This window comes from Podarcis pityusensis (assembly GCF_964106645.2).
Source record: "Podarcis pityusensis genome assembly, chromosome: 10".
NCBI lineage: Eukaryota > Metazoa > Chordata > Lepidosauria > Squamata > Lacertidae > Podarcis > Podarcis pityusensis.
The window spans coordinates 8408079-8421676 of NC_138035.1; the positions used below are offsets into that span (position 1 = coordinate 8408079).

At 46.8% G+C, this 13598-nt stretch overlaps 1 long non-coding RNA gene across 1 annotated transcript; it reads left to right on the forward strand.

The window, feature by feature from the left end:
* Nucleotides 1-4835: 4835 nt before the first annotated feature.
* On the forward strand, nucleotides 4836-7591 carry LOC308486527. Its single transcript, XR_013991128.1, has 3 exons — nucleotides 4836-4952; nucleotides 5300-5462; nucleotides 7296-7591. It is a non-coding gene; the product is annotated as an uncharacterized lncRNA (long non-coding RNA).
* The last annotated feature ends 6007 nt before the right edge of the window (nucleotides 7592-13598 follow it).

Here is a 13598-nt window from a genome sequence, read left to right on the forward strand (position 1 = left end):
CAGTAACACAAACATCCTGGTCCCGTCACTTCCCACTCTGTGGAGTCAAAACATATACCGTCATGTGAAAGACAACAATCCCATGACTTCAATCACAGAGCAGGAATGCTAACATCATCTAGCTCAGTACTGTCAGCAATGAGCAGCTGTCGCTTTCTGGGGTTTCAGAGAGAAGCTCAAACAAGCTTGATTTAACAGTAATCCAGGAAGCTTTAAGGCAGACTGGATTTCCCTGGCATTACCCCTCTCCCGGCCCACTTAGAAACAACAATCGCACACACATTGTTTCGTGAAGAAATAAAAGTAGGATTTACTTACATAGCACAGGTCTTGAAGCAGCAATTACGGTAGCAAAATGAAGATAGTTTTAAAACTACTAAGTTACAAAAGCAGAAAATGTAAGTCTGAGCTGCAAAACCCAGACATGCATGTGCGGGAGGCAGGAAGCAGGATGAAGAAAAAGGAGGCTGCTCAGGCAGGCAGCTTCCTGCCAAGGCAGAAAAAGGAAGTGATCTCATAGAGTTCTCTCTAGGAATTTTTACAGGAAAGCTCTGTGAGCCCCAGCCCCTTCCAGTGTCTATCTGGCAAATGATGAATTGTTGGTTTGACTGCAATAATGTCCCATATAAAAGTGGATTGAGCCACACCCTTTGCAGTAGAGGAAGGTAGGAAGATGCCCTATACTGAGTCAGACCATTGGTTTATCCAGCCCAGTACCATCTGCAGTGATTCGCAGTGGTTTGCCAGGGTTTCAGATGTCTCCATGCCATTGAACCTGGAACCTTCTGGCAGAATTATCAGCGTCATCTCAATTCAGAGACAGAAGGATTCTGATTTCCACATGCAAGAACGTCTCTGATTTCCAAGGACCGTCTCAGTGGATGCTCGCTTCCACCTTGGCTGCTCTCGGAGATGTGGTTCTGGACTGTGTCTGATCCAGCCCTGACATTCTTCTTTCTCCCGCCTCCTCCAGTTCTGTAATTCCTGCCTGGTATATAATGGCATCTGAGCTGCCATTATACTGGCACGGTTCAAGCACAGCTGCACCCGACCCACAGAGAGAGCTCAGCAATTTGCCTTGGGTCATCCAGGAAGCCTGAAAGGGAGCCAGGAATAAACCTCAGATGCTCCAGTGATGGTCCGCTGCCTCGCTTGCCAGCCCCCCCCCATCCGTCTGTCCTGCGGGCAAACATCAAGGCTAACAACCAAACAAATGGATGTCTGTTGGGAGCCAGGGCAGAGCCAAAGGTCACCACATCGGCACAAAAACACTTGTATTGACAGAGGGCTAATCCAGGATGGCTGCTGAGTGCGAGCTGGCTTCTCTGGGTGGGCAAGGTCAGAGGGGGCTTGGCAGTGGCAGATTAGGCTTCGTTGCTGTAAGAGGCGGGGGGAGCGGGGGCCGGTGGAAGCAGCCAACAGAAAGAGGAGTGTTTACTACCATTGGAGGACTGGAAGACATTAGCTGAGTCATGGCCCCTAACTTACATTTGCAAAGCACCCTCCCAAAGTATGTTTGGCTCTATGTTGCCTGCTTCAGACAAGTCTGAAACTGTGGTCTGGGGGCAGGGATCAATCATAGAGTGGGAAGCAGACCCTCCAAGTGTCCCTGTTTTCCAGGGACAGTCCCCGATTTACAGAAGCCGTCCCGGTTTCTGATTTGATCCTGGAATGTACCCTCTTTCCTTAAAGGTAAAGGTAAAGGGGCCCCTGACCATTAGGTCCAGTCGCGGATGACTCTGGGGTTGCGGTGCTGACCTTGCTTTAGTGGCCGAGGGAGCCGGTGTACAGCTTCTGGGTCACATGGCCAGCATGACTAAGACATTTCTGGCAAACCAGAGCAGCACATGGAAACACCGTTTACCTTCCCGCCGGAGCGGTACCTATTTATCTACTTGCACTTTGACGTGCTTTCGAACTGCTAGGTTGGCAGGAGCAGGGACCGAGCAACGGGAGCTCACCCCGTCGCAGGGATTCGAACCGCCGACCTTCTTATCGGCAAGCCCTAGGCTCAGTGGTTTAACCCACAGCACCACATCCCTAATTTCATCGGAGAAATGTCGGAGGCTATGGAGTTATGTGACCCCCAAAGCCAAGGAGATAAGTAACTATGCAACATTTAGAAGACATCTGAAGGCAGCCCTGTATAGGGAAGTTTTTATGTTTAATGTTTTATTCTGTTTTTATATATGTTGGAAGCTGCCCAGAGTGGCTGGGGCAACCCAGTCAAATGGACAGGGTACAAATCAACAACAACAACAGTTGTTGTTGTTGTTGTTGTTGTTGTTGTTATGTAATAGGATGGCCCTATTAATTAAATTTCTATCTCACCCTTCCTCTCAAAGGAACCTGGACTGGCAATCAATAACCCACTAAAACAAAACATTCTGAACACTTGAAAACATTTGCAGTGGTTACATATGGTCACAGCTCGTAATATCACTGATGCTTGAAAGCAGTCTGTTTCAGCTATCCAATGTGTGCATGAACAGGAATGTTTTTAAGTTCCCCCAGAACATTATCAACAAGGGAGGGAGATGTACCTCACCAGGGAGGGCATTCCACAAATAGGAACCACCACCTAGAAGGCCTTGTCATAGGTCAAGGCCAAGTGGGCAGCAAGCACCAACAAAATAGAAGTAGCATATTTCTGGAAGTGGGAAGAGCTTTGAAAGTATGGGTTGCAAAAGCCCAAGCTATCGCAAATGTAACATGAGCTTTCCGTTAATAACTGTTAACCATCTTAGCCCCAATATTAGGAATCAGTGATCCCTCTAAGAAGCAAATTGCTCTCTTCTACTTTACCCCAAGGAGTATTATCCATGATTGAAGTTAACCAGAGAGTTGCCAGTTAATGCCAGAGGTCAATTTAGAGCTTAGGCTGGCATTCTGCAAGGATGCAACAGGCCACAGTGTCAGTTGATGCCTCCTGACCCAGTTCATAGACTTCTGCATCAAGATTGCTTGCTGGTCTAAGCAACAATCAGACCTACTTTTGCTCCCTACAGGCTGAGTCTTCCTTTGTTTCCTCTTTGCCTTGCTGGAACTGATGACGCCTTGTTAACCATCCCTGTAAATGCTCATGTTGGGTCTGTACTCAGGTGCTAAAACTTCTACCAGTCAAAATTACGAGGCTCAGCTTGTGAAAACATTATCCAGCAGGGAACAGCTTGTTTCCCATCCGACTAGAGAGGGAGTAAGAGATGTGTTTCCCCGTAGTTTATCAGGTCTGCAGCCCAGATTGGCTGTTATCTGGACTTTACCTGCATTTCTTGTATGTCACCTGGATGAGCAGTTATCTCCAGCCAAACCACCTGCTCTGGCAAGTTATCTCCAAGTGACTGGATTTCCTCTCCCCTTATTATAGATAAGTAACTGTAAAGCAAGGGGAACAAGCAGGGCATCGGATAAATGGTAATCCTGCGGGGCGCAGAGTTGTAGCGATGGGAGCCGGTGCAGTTAAGGAGTGTTAACATCTCCCTGGAAAATGTTTGGCATCCTTCAGAGAGAGATTGAAAGCCACGACGTTGCAGTTAGAAGTTTGTTCTGCAGAACCGAAGACCGACAGGAGGGCAGGGAAACACAGAAGGTGCAAATTCAACGAGAGGAACTTGAAATTTCCGTCTTCCTTCTGGGGACTTTGTAGTTTAGAGCAAAAGAGAGCAAGGGTTTGATAGAAGTTTATAAAATTACATGCAGCAGGGAGAAAGTGGGTAGAATTATTTTTTCTCTCCTGGTCTCATAACACCAGAATTTGTGGACATTAAGTGAAACTGACTGTTGAAAGATTCAGAGTGCACAGCACACAGCTAAAGTATGATGGCCGCCAAGTTGGATGACTTTCAAAGAAGATTAGACCAATTCACGGAGAAGGCTATTGATGGCAATGCTTCTGAATACGGTTGTTGGAATCCACAGGAGGAGAGAGGGCTGTTGTGTTCGAATCCTGATTGCGGGTTGTGGCGATCACACAGAGTCCCCGGACGTTTGACGGTCTATTGATCCCTGTGCCACTACTGTGATTGCCTCTTCGCTGGCACCAACCCGTTTCTCTCGGGTATACACGGAGCCCAGACAGTTGTTAACATTAACAAATAATCAAGTTTATTTTTATAAGCATGAACAAGTTTAAGGTTTCAGTTAATTTTTCTTGTCAGTTTCTTAATCGTAGTTTCTTTACTGACCTATACGTTCCTAACAACTTCAAACTGATTATCCCAGCAATCTATCTGACTCCACCTAACAGTTCCTCTCACTCTCTCACAACACAATTCGACCAACCCACAGACTTATCCTCCCTCTTCCCTCTCCAACTCCCAACTGACTTTCCAACAATTCCAACTCTAACTCCTCCCCTTGGGTTCCCACTGGCCAATCACATCGCACTCATTTAAGCCTTTCCTTATGACCCACCTAGGAGGGCAAACGCCACACGGGTTCCAACAGGCATCTGTCTGGACACTGTGAGAACAGGATGATGGACATGTGAAAAAGATCTAGGGGTCTTAGTAGACCATGAGTCAACAGTGTGATGCAGCAGCAACAAAAAACAACAACGCTCTTTGAGGCTGCGTCAGCAGAGGTATAGTGTGCCAGATCAAGGGACGTCGTAGTACCACTCTATTCTGCCTTGGTCAGACCCCACCTGGAATACAGTGTCCAATTCTGGGCCCCATAATTTAAGAAGGATGTTGACAAGCTGGAATGTGTGTGGAAGAGAGCAACCAAGATGATCAAGGGTCTGGAAACCAAGCCTTTTGAAGAACGGTTGAAGGAGTTGTGTACGTTTAGCCTGGAAAAGAGGAGATATGAGAGCCATCTTCAAATATCTGAAGGGCCGTTACGTGAAAGATGGAGCAGTTTTGTTTTTCCGGAGGCTAGGACCCAAGCCAAGAGCTTCAAGTTACAAGAAAGGAGATTCTGATGGAACGTCAGGAGGAGCTTTTTTGATGGTAAGAGCTGTTCAACAATGGAACAAGAAGACTCCTTTGGGAGGTTGTGGACTCTCCTTTTGTGGAGGTTTTTAAGCAGAGGTTGGGGGGCCATATGTCAGGGAAGCTTTAGCTGAAATTCCTGCAGTGCGGGGGTTTGGATGACCTTTGGGGTTCCCTCCAACTTTACACTTCGATGATTCTGTGACTAGATGGGCCATTGGCTTGATCCAGGAGGCTCTTCTTATCTTTATGCCTGTCCTTGGGATGAATATGTTTTGCCTTCTAATATGCTAGGATTCTGAGCTTTGTGGTTTTATTCAAATGTGTGATTTATTTTTTTTAAAAAAATTTTTACCCCCAAACAGCTAAGAATAGTAAAAGAGCAAGAAAACCATCAAACTCATGGCTCAGGGGAAAATCATCTGCTGTGAATGCAGAAGGCCTCAAGTTCTGCCTCTGGCAATGCTAGCTAAAAGGATCACGTCGTGGGTGAAATTTTGTTTTCATGTATACCACTTAGAAATGCAGGTAATTAAGTGCTATATGAACATCTTAAACAAATAAACATTTTAGCAGGCTGCACCCAACCAAACTGGACTCTGAGTAGACCAACTGAAATGAATAGACCTAAGCTAGTTGCCCATTCATTTCAATAGGCCTACTCTGCGTATTACTAACATCGGATAAATTATTTACATTATTGACAGGCCGCCCTGAAGCAAAAAGCTCCCTGGGCAGCTCCACAAATAAAAATGAGAAATTATAGCTTGATAAAAACATAGGGCATTTCCAAACTGTTGCTAAATGTATTTGCAAGTGCAAATTCAAGTTCGGTGGCCAAATCATCTCTGGATCATTATGAAAACTTGCAGGACCACAGCCTGTTTTGAGATTTTTTTTGGGGGGAGGGGGTACATTTATATTCAATGTGGAGATTGGGAGGAAGAAAAGTACATTTGTACAGTGGTACCTTGGTTTGCAACCATTTTGGATTACAACCGTTTTGGATTACAACCATGTCAAACCCTGAAGTGTGTTTCCCTTTTTTTTGGATTACAACCCATTTTTTAAAATTACAACCCATTTTTGGGGGGGAGGCCCCATTGGCGAAAGCGCGCCTTGGGTTACAACCTGTTTTGGTTTACAACCGGACCTCCGGCACAGATTATGGTTGTAAACGAAGGTATCACTGTATTCAGTTAACGAAGGACACTTTCAACTGGCCTGACTGCTTTTAATTAAAAGATTACTTCTGCCTTCACCCAACCCCTTCCTGTCTGAATTGAATTGAATTTTATTATTACGGTCACAGACCAGTTCCGGCTCACTTACAATATCAGGAAAATCATAAAACACTACAGGAATACACTGAATCGCAGTTGGGCGTAACAGAGACAATACAGATATAGCACAGTTAAAAATATATATTAAATCTTGATCACTAAAATAGAACCTAAAATTGTTATTTAAAACCTTAATCATTTTGGTAGTACAGCTTGTTCCCTAAGTTTTATGGCAGTCACTCTTCTTGTTTAAATTTGCCACAGATTCCCTCTTTTCCATGGTCTTCTCTCCCACTGTAGGGTTGATGCCTCTCCCAAACTCTGAAACCCCACTGCCTTCACCCACCCGTCCGAGCTCTAACTTTGATTGATATACCCAGCTGTCGCATGGGGATTTCTCTGATTGATTGATTCCTGCCTAAGCAGATGTGGGGTGGGGAGAGAGAATATTTACCGCCCTGCGAAACAGGCTTTCAGGAGAATGTTTTATGAGGGCTGCTTACAATATAGAAAGTGCAGTAAAAGGACCGAAAAGACAAACTTAATGTGAGGTAAATAGAGCAGGTCTCCCGCCGGGCACCTGTCAAGAGTCCTGCGTACCTGCAGCTCCCAGGTCAGCCTTTGACCATCATCTCAAGAATGGAATAGCTTCTGTTTTCTAAACTGATATATTGACCCAATAAAAAGTATTATTACATTGCCTATCACTGCTCACAACGGGGGAACCTTTATAAAAAGAGTGATTGCTCCATTCGGAGAGTTACGAGAGAAAGAGGTTTATGTGTGTGTGAAAGAGAAAGGTAAGTTCTTTGTGATGGAGAAAATGCAGGTTTTCAAAACCCTTTGATTGACTGACTAATTGGCTGATTGCGAGATGTGATAGGCGGCCCTATAAGATTTTTAAAAGGGCACTCTTGTGTTGTTCTGGCTGTCAAAGGAGGTGATGACCTTCCCCCGGGTCTTTTGTTTAAGGCCGGGGCATTGGGCAGCTGTTCTGTCAACAGCTTCTGATTGTGGGTGGCTCCTAGCAGGCAGGGTGGACCTGAGACTAACGTTCTTCCTGTTTATATGTGACTAGGGAGAAAGTGAGGAGGAATTAAAGAACCTTTTAATGAGGGTGAAAGAAGAGAGCACAAAATATGGTCTGAAGCTCAACATCAAAAAAACGAAGATCATGGCCACTGGGCCTATCACCTCCTGGCAAATAGAAGGGGAAGAAATGGAGGCAGTGAGAGATTTTACTTTCTTGGGCTCCATGATCACTGCAGATGGTGACAGCAGCCATGAAATTAAAAGACGCCTGCTTCTTGGGAGAAAAGCAATGACAAACCTAGACAGCATCTTAAAAAGCAGAGACATCACCTTGCTGACAAAGGTCCGTATAGCTAAAGCTATGGTTTTCCCAGTAGTGATGTATGGAAGTGAGAGCTGGACCATGAAGAAGGCTGATCGCCAAAAAACTGATGCTTTTGAATTATAGTGTTGGAGAAGACTCTTGAGAGTCCCATGGACTGCAAGAAGATCAAACCTCTCCATTCTGAAGGAAATCAGCCCTGAGTGCTCACTGGAAGGACAGATTGTGAAGCTGAGGCTCCAATACTTTGGCCACCTCATGAGAAGAGAAGACTCCCTGGAAAAGACCCTGATGCTGGGAAAGACCCTGTGCTGGGAGGGCACAAGGAGAAGGGGATGACAGAGGATGAGTTGGTTGGACAGTATTCTCCAAGCTACCAGCATGAGTTTGACTAAACTGCAGGAGGCAGTGGAAGACAGAAGTGCCTGGCGTGCTCTGGTCCAGGGGGTCACGAAGAGTCGGATGCGACCAAATGACTAAACAACAACAACAACAACAACAAAGGGAGAAAGTTTGGTATGCTGTCAGCAAAGAAGACAGAAGCCTGTCTTTTCTCACCAGCTGTGGGCACCAAAGGGGTATGTGGCTTGCTTTTTTTGGGGTAGAAATGATGCTGCTTTCAAGATGAACTAAAGAAAGCACGCCTTTATATGATGCAAAATGGATTTGCGATACAGTGGTACCTTGGGTTACAGACACTTCAGGTTACAGACTCTGCTAACTCAGAAATAGTACATCGGGTTAAGAACTTTGCTTCAGGATGAGAACAGAAATCGCGTGGCGGCGCGGCGGCAGCAGGAGGCCCCATTAGCTAAAGTGGTGCTTCAGGTTAAGAACAGTTTCAGTTTAAGAATGGACCCCCAGAACGAATTAAGTTCTTAACCCGAGGTACCACTGTATTTGCTTTCACAAGGCTTGTCTGCACTGTTTTCTGCTTGACCCACACTTTCTAGGCATGGGTCTGGCTGGTTTTGCCTTTTGCCCCACTGCTTTCCCCTGAAAAACCCGTTCTTTAGTGCTAAATCGGAACAAGCGGCAATTTGCAGCAGGCTGGGCAGGGGCAGGAACAAGGGAGGGGAGGAGATGTTTCATTGTGGAAGTGGAAATCCTTGCACTGACAGAACGAGTTAGTTGGACATTTCATCGAATCATAGAACTGTAGAGTTGGAAGGGACCCTGAGGGTCATCTAGTCCAACCCCCTGCAATGAAGGAATCTCAGCTAAAGCATCCATGACAGATGGACATCCAACCGCTGCTTAAAAACCTCTGGCCACAACTTCCAGAGGAAGACCATTCCACTGCCGAACAGCTCTTACTGCCAGAAAGTCCTTCCTGGTGTATAATTGGAATCTCCTTTCTTGTGACTTGAAGCCATGGGTTCGAGTCCTACCCTACGGAGCACCGGGATTGCCTAGCAGCGGATGCTGAGAGGCAGTGAGGTGTTGGAGGTGTAAATGACTACCAGACTGCCACTAGATCAAGTTCATCAGCTTCATTGAATTAATTAAACCGAACAGTTTTAATTGGATTTTGAATAAATGTGCAAGTAATTGTTACTGCTTTGAATTTTATGGTGTTACTATCTTCCTTAGTGGGGCCTGCAAACCTCTATTATGAATAATGCTTTTTATGGGGTAGGGTAATGAGTTTTTGGAATCAAAGGAGCAGTGCCTCAAAAAGGTTTGGGGAAAAGAAGAAGACCCCTGGATGGTTAAGTTCAGTCAAAGGTGACTATGGGGTGCAGCTCTCATCTCATTTTTCAGGCCAAGGGAGCCGGTGTTTGCCCACAGACAGCTTTCTGGGTCATGTGGCCAGCTTCTGGCGCAGCGGAATATTGTGACAAGTGCCAGAGCACACGGAAATACCGTTTACTTTCCCACTGCAGTGGTACCTATTTATCTACTTGCATTGGTGTGCTTTAGAGCTGCTAGGGGGTGCTGGTTTTGACCTTTAAAGCCCTTCATGGCCTAGGACTCTCATACTTACGGGACCGCCTCTCCCGGTATGCCCTGCAGAGGACCTCAAGGTCCATAAATAGCAAGACCCTAGAGGTCCCAGGTCCTAAGGAAGTCAGATTAGCCTCAACCAGAGCCAGGGCCTTTTCAACACCAGGGCCTGGTGGAACGCTCTGTCTCATGAGACCAGGCCCCAGCAGGATCTGATTTCTTTCCGCAGGGTCTGTAAGACAGAGTTGTTCCGCCTGGCCTTTGGCTTGGAATCAACTTGATCCCCTCCCCCTCTTTCCTTTTCCCTTTCTCCTTCTGTGATGGAACTCCTATTTGGGGACTTCCCTGGCTTTTTTCTGGCCCACATAGGACCAGTCTGGATAGTTGGCCTTGGTGAAGATTTGACCTTTTCATCCCCAAAAAGTTTTTGATTTGAGTTTCTACTGAAATGAGGCTGCATTTTAATGTTGTACTTAATCTTGTTTTTGTTGTATTTTAATCAATTGTTTTTACCTGGTGTTAGCCACCCTGAGCCCGGTCTTGGCTGGGAGATGTATAAATAAATTTTATTATTATTTATTATTAGGTTGGCAGCAGCTGGGACAGAGCAATGGGAGCTCACTCCGTTGCAGGGATTCGAACCGCCGACTTTCCGATCGGCAAGCCCAAGAGGCTCAGTGGTTTAGACCACAGCGCCACCAGCTTCCTGGGAACCCCTGGCATAAACTGATGCTGAGTGTCAACAGCTATGTGGGTTCTTGCCTGCTCTGGAGCTTGGAGATGTGCAGTCAGATTTGTAATGGCAACCACGAGACCCCCCTCACTTAGGGTCGCACAGCCTTATTGGTCCCCTTCCTCCTTTGCTTTCACATAGCATGGCTTTTCCAGGAGGCAAAAGGAAACTTGAGCAGCATTTCAGCTTAATATTTCTAGCCTTTCAAAGGAGCATTTTGGAGAACGAGATAATCAACACTGACTAATCTGCCACCGCTGCAACTGGGTGTGATTCACACATCCTTTGGAACCAGACTGGCCCTGGCTAATCTCCCATGGGGCCTGAGCCTTCAAAGGCATAATGCAGGCCGTATGGTGGGAGGGGGGATGGGGGGGAGGGAGGAGGGACAAGGTGTCAAGCTCAATCTGTACATCTGCATTTTGCCTCGTTAGGAGTAATGCTGGGCAATGAGCGTTAAAATTCTTCAGGCTACTTTGCTTTCCATTTGAGACATTCTGGTAAGAAGGAGTGTAGTTGATGGAAGAGCGTTGCATGGTTGACTTGCCAGGAGTCCAGGATCTAGACATAAGAAGTGTGGAGGTGGAAAATAGATCTGACCCACGTGTGGGTCATTAGCAAAAGAATTGGCTGGGCACCTAGATTCAAAATGCAGGTCTTTGTACATTCTCCTGCGGTAGAGAGCTCCCAGCAGAGTTTATAACCAGCAGAATAGTGTGGAGATATGAGTTGTTAGACCCTTTTGCATGTCCCATTTGGCCTGCTTTAAAGCTATTTGTCCCCCTCTCTATCCTTCTTGCAATGAACAGACCACACACTTAAATAAGTTTAAAAGCTTTACTTACTAAATCCAGAGGTCTGGTTCATGAATTGTTCCATGCAGCAGCAAGGAGTAGATTACTCGTGGATGCAAAATACACAATATAGTTTCAAACATGCAGTCTGAACTTGGAGCAAGTTCAGACCACTGGCGAACGAAGGTGGGGAGTGCGCTGCACTGGGTACCATTACAGGAAAGGGTGCCATCATGGCTGCCCCCCCCGGGATGCGCAACTCCAGGAATGCAACTCCAGCAGGCACGCCACGCCCCTGCGGGTGACGTGCCACACCCCTGCGCTGCATGCCATGCCCCCTTGGGCAATGTCCCATGCCCCCGGGATGTTTGCCAGCCATGCCCCTGCCTGTTCTCTGCTCTGGGGCTGCAGCATGTTGCTCCACCACTGGTTCAGACATGTCCGCTCTGGTCAGTTACATGGAAGAGTGAGTGAGGAACAGGAAGAGAAGCAGCTGCCTCCCTCATGGAGGTGAGGGAGTGTGAGCTAGCTGAGTCTAGGAACATAACTTTCTGATCTTAACCCCTTCATGCACTAACTAGCACTCATACATAGATATGTTTGACTGCAATTTCCCACAAGAAGAGCGCTTTTTGATCAGCCAAAGGCTCATTCAGTCCAGCATCCTGTTCTCACAGTGGCCAACCCGCTGCCTGTGATTTGCAGGATGTGACATTCAGAGACACAATGCGTCTGGTGGTGCTGTGCATAGCCATCATAGTTAGGAGCCATTGATAGCCTTACCTTCCGTGAATTTATGTAAGTCATCGCTCTGTCTTGTGGCAGTGAATCCCACAGTTTAACTATGGGAAGCAGAAGAGGAAAGCATGTCCAGCACAGTGGCTAGAGGGTGGGACACCGACCCTGGAGACCAGTGTTGAAATCCCCATTCTCTGTTCCTTCAGCTCGCTTGACTGCATGGACTATTTTGCCAGCCTCCTAGCAATCCACAGCAGCTTTGCCTCACATGCCTATGCACTTTTGCAGTGTGTGGGAGGCACTGGGATACTGGTTGAAATCTCCAGTCTGGTCTCTGTTTGCCTGGCTCTCCACCCTTCTCTATCCGCTGGAAGCCTGACCCATTTTCCCCTTCTGTTGGTTGTTCTTGAATGCTGGGACTTTGTCCAACAGATGATCTGTAGCTCCAGCCTTGGCTTGCCTTGCCCAGAGTTTCTGGAACATCCTTCTGATGGTTTGATTAGCCTGAGGACACCCATTCACAAAGATCTGCTACATCCCCATGACTTACCTTTGCCTGACAGCTCTGGTTCTGAGTCCGAAGAGAAGGCCTCCCCCCCCCCCTATTTTTTCCCAGGGGTTCCACCCACCACCAGCAGCCCCTCGGAGGCCAGTGTGGCCCCAAGGCACAAAATGTTTGCCCAGTGTTTACAGGATTTCTGTGCATGCAGCAAAGTACAGTGCCAGTGAGACTCAAGCCACTTGCCATCTTTATTTTCCCAGAGGCAACTTTGCACCCTGAGACTTTGGGCACCCACCAATGCCTCTGGCAGGCATTCTTGCAACCAGAGACCTTGTTGCTGAACCTCTTTTGCCCTTGCTGCTCACATCCCCCCTATTTCTTGGCACCCCGGTAGAGATTCTTCAGCCCCTTTCTTCTGAGACTTTATTTTCCCAGTGTCGTCAGATCAAAACTCGTCTTCGAAGAGTTGACAGGAGGCTCAGTAGGCATCCGGCCGGCCGCCTGCAAGCGATGTCAAGGTTGGCAGGACGTGAGGCTGCTTTGGGGGGAAAAGAGGAGATTTGTTTTTGGGTGTTAAGTCAAAGGGTTCCTGGCGATCCTGTCCATCAGCGATTTTGCGCCAGGAATTAGCAATCACCCCCCTCCCTGCATCTGCCTGAAATGCCCCAGGAGAGCCAAAAAGGCTAATGGAAACAGAGGACAGGTGTGAACACCTGGTTGAGATACAAGAAGGCAACAACAAAAACCTTTCCTTTTACCAGACTGCCCAGCACAGTCATAAGGCCTAGTTTTTTGCTTCTTTTTTTTTTGAAAAAGAAGAGCTATAGCTGGTGAACCAACCTTAACTGAAAAACACGGGAGCACTTTCAGGCACTCCTTTGGTCATAAGGTCTAGAAACTTAGTTTTTTAAAAAATTAAAAAGCAGCAACAGCATCCGACAACGCATTTGCAGGAAGGCGAATTCTACTAGCAACAGTGGCTGGGAAAGGCAACCACTAGTCTCGGCACTCCACAATCTTATGCATAAATTGTGTAAATAGCCACACTCTGGGTGTGTGGTAGCCATAGCTCAGTGTTAAGGGTATCTGGGAAAGAGTTGGAGTTCAGAAAAGGGCAACCCAAATTATCGAGGAGGTGGAGCAGCTCCCCTATGAGAAAAAGGTCCCTGCGTTTGGGATTCTTTTCTTTTGAAAGATTTTGTCCCTCTCTCATAACAGTAGAATTTGTGGGCATCCAATCAAGATGGCCGTTGGAAGATTCGGGAGAGATATAAGCATTTCTTCACGCAGAACGGAGTTCAGTTATGGAGCCT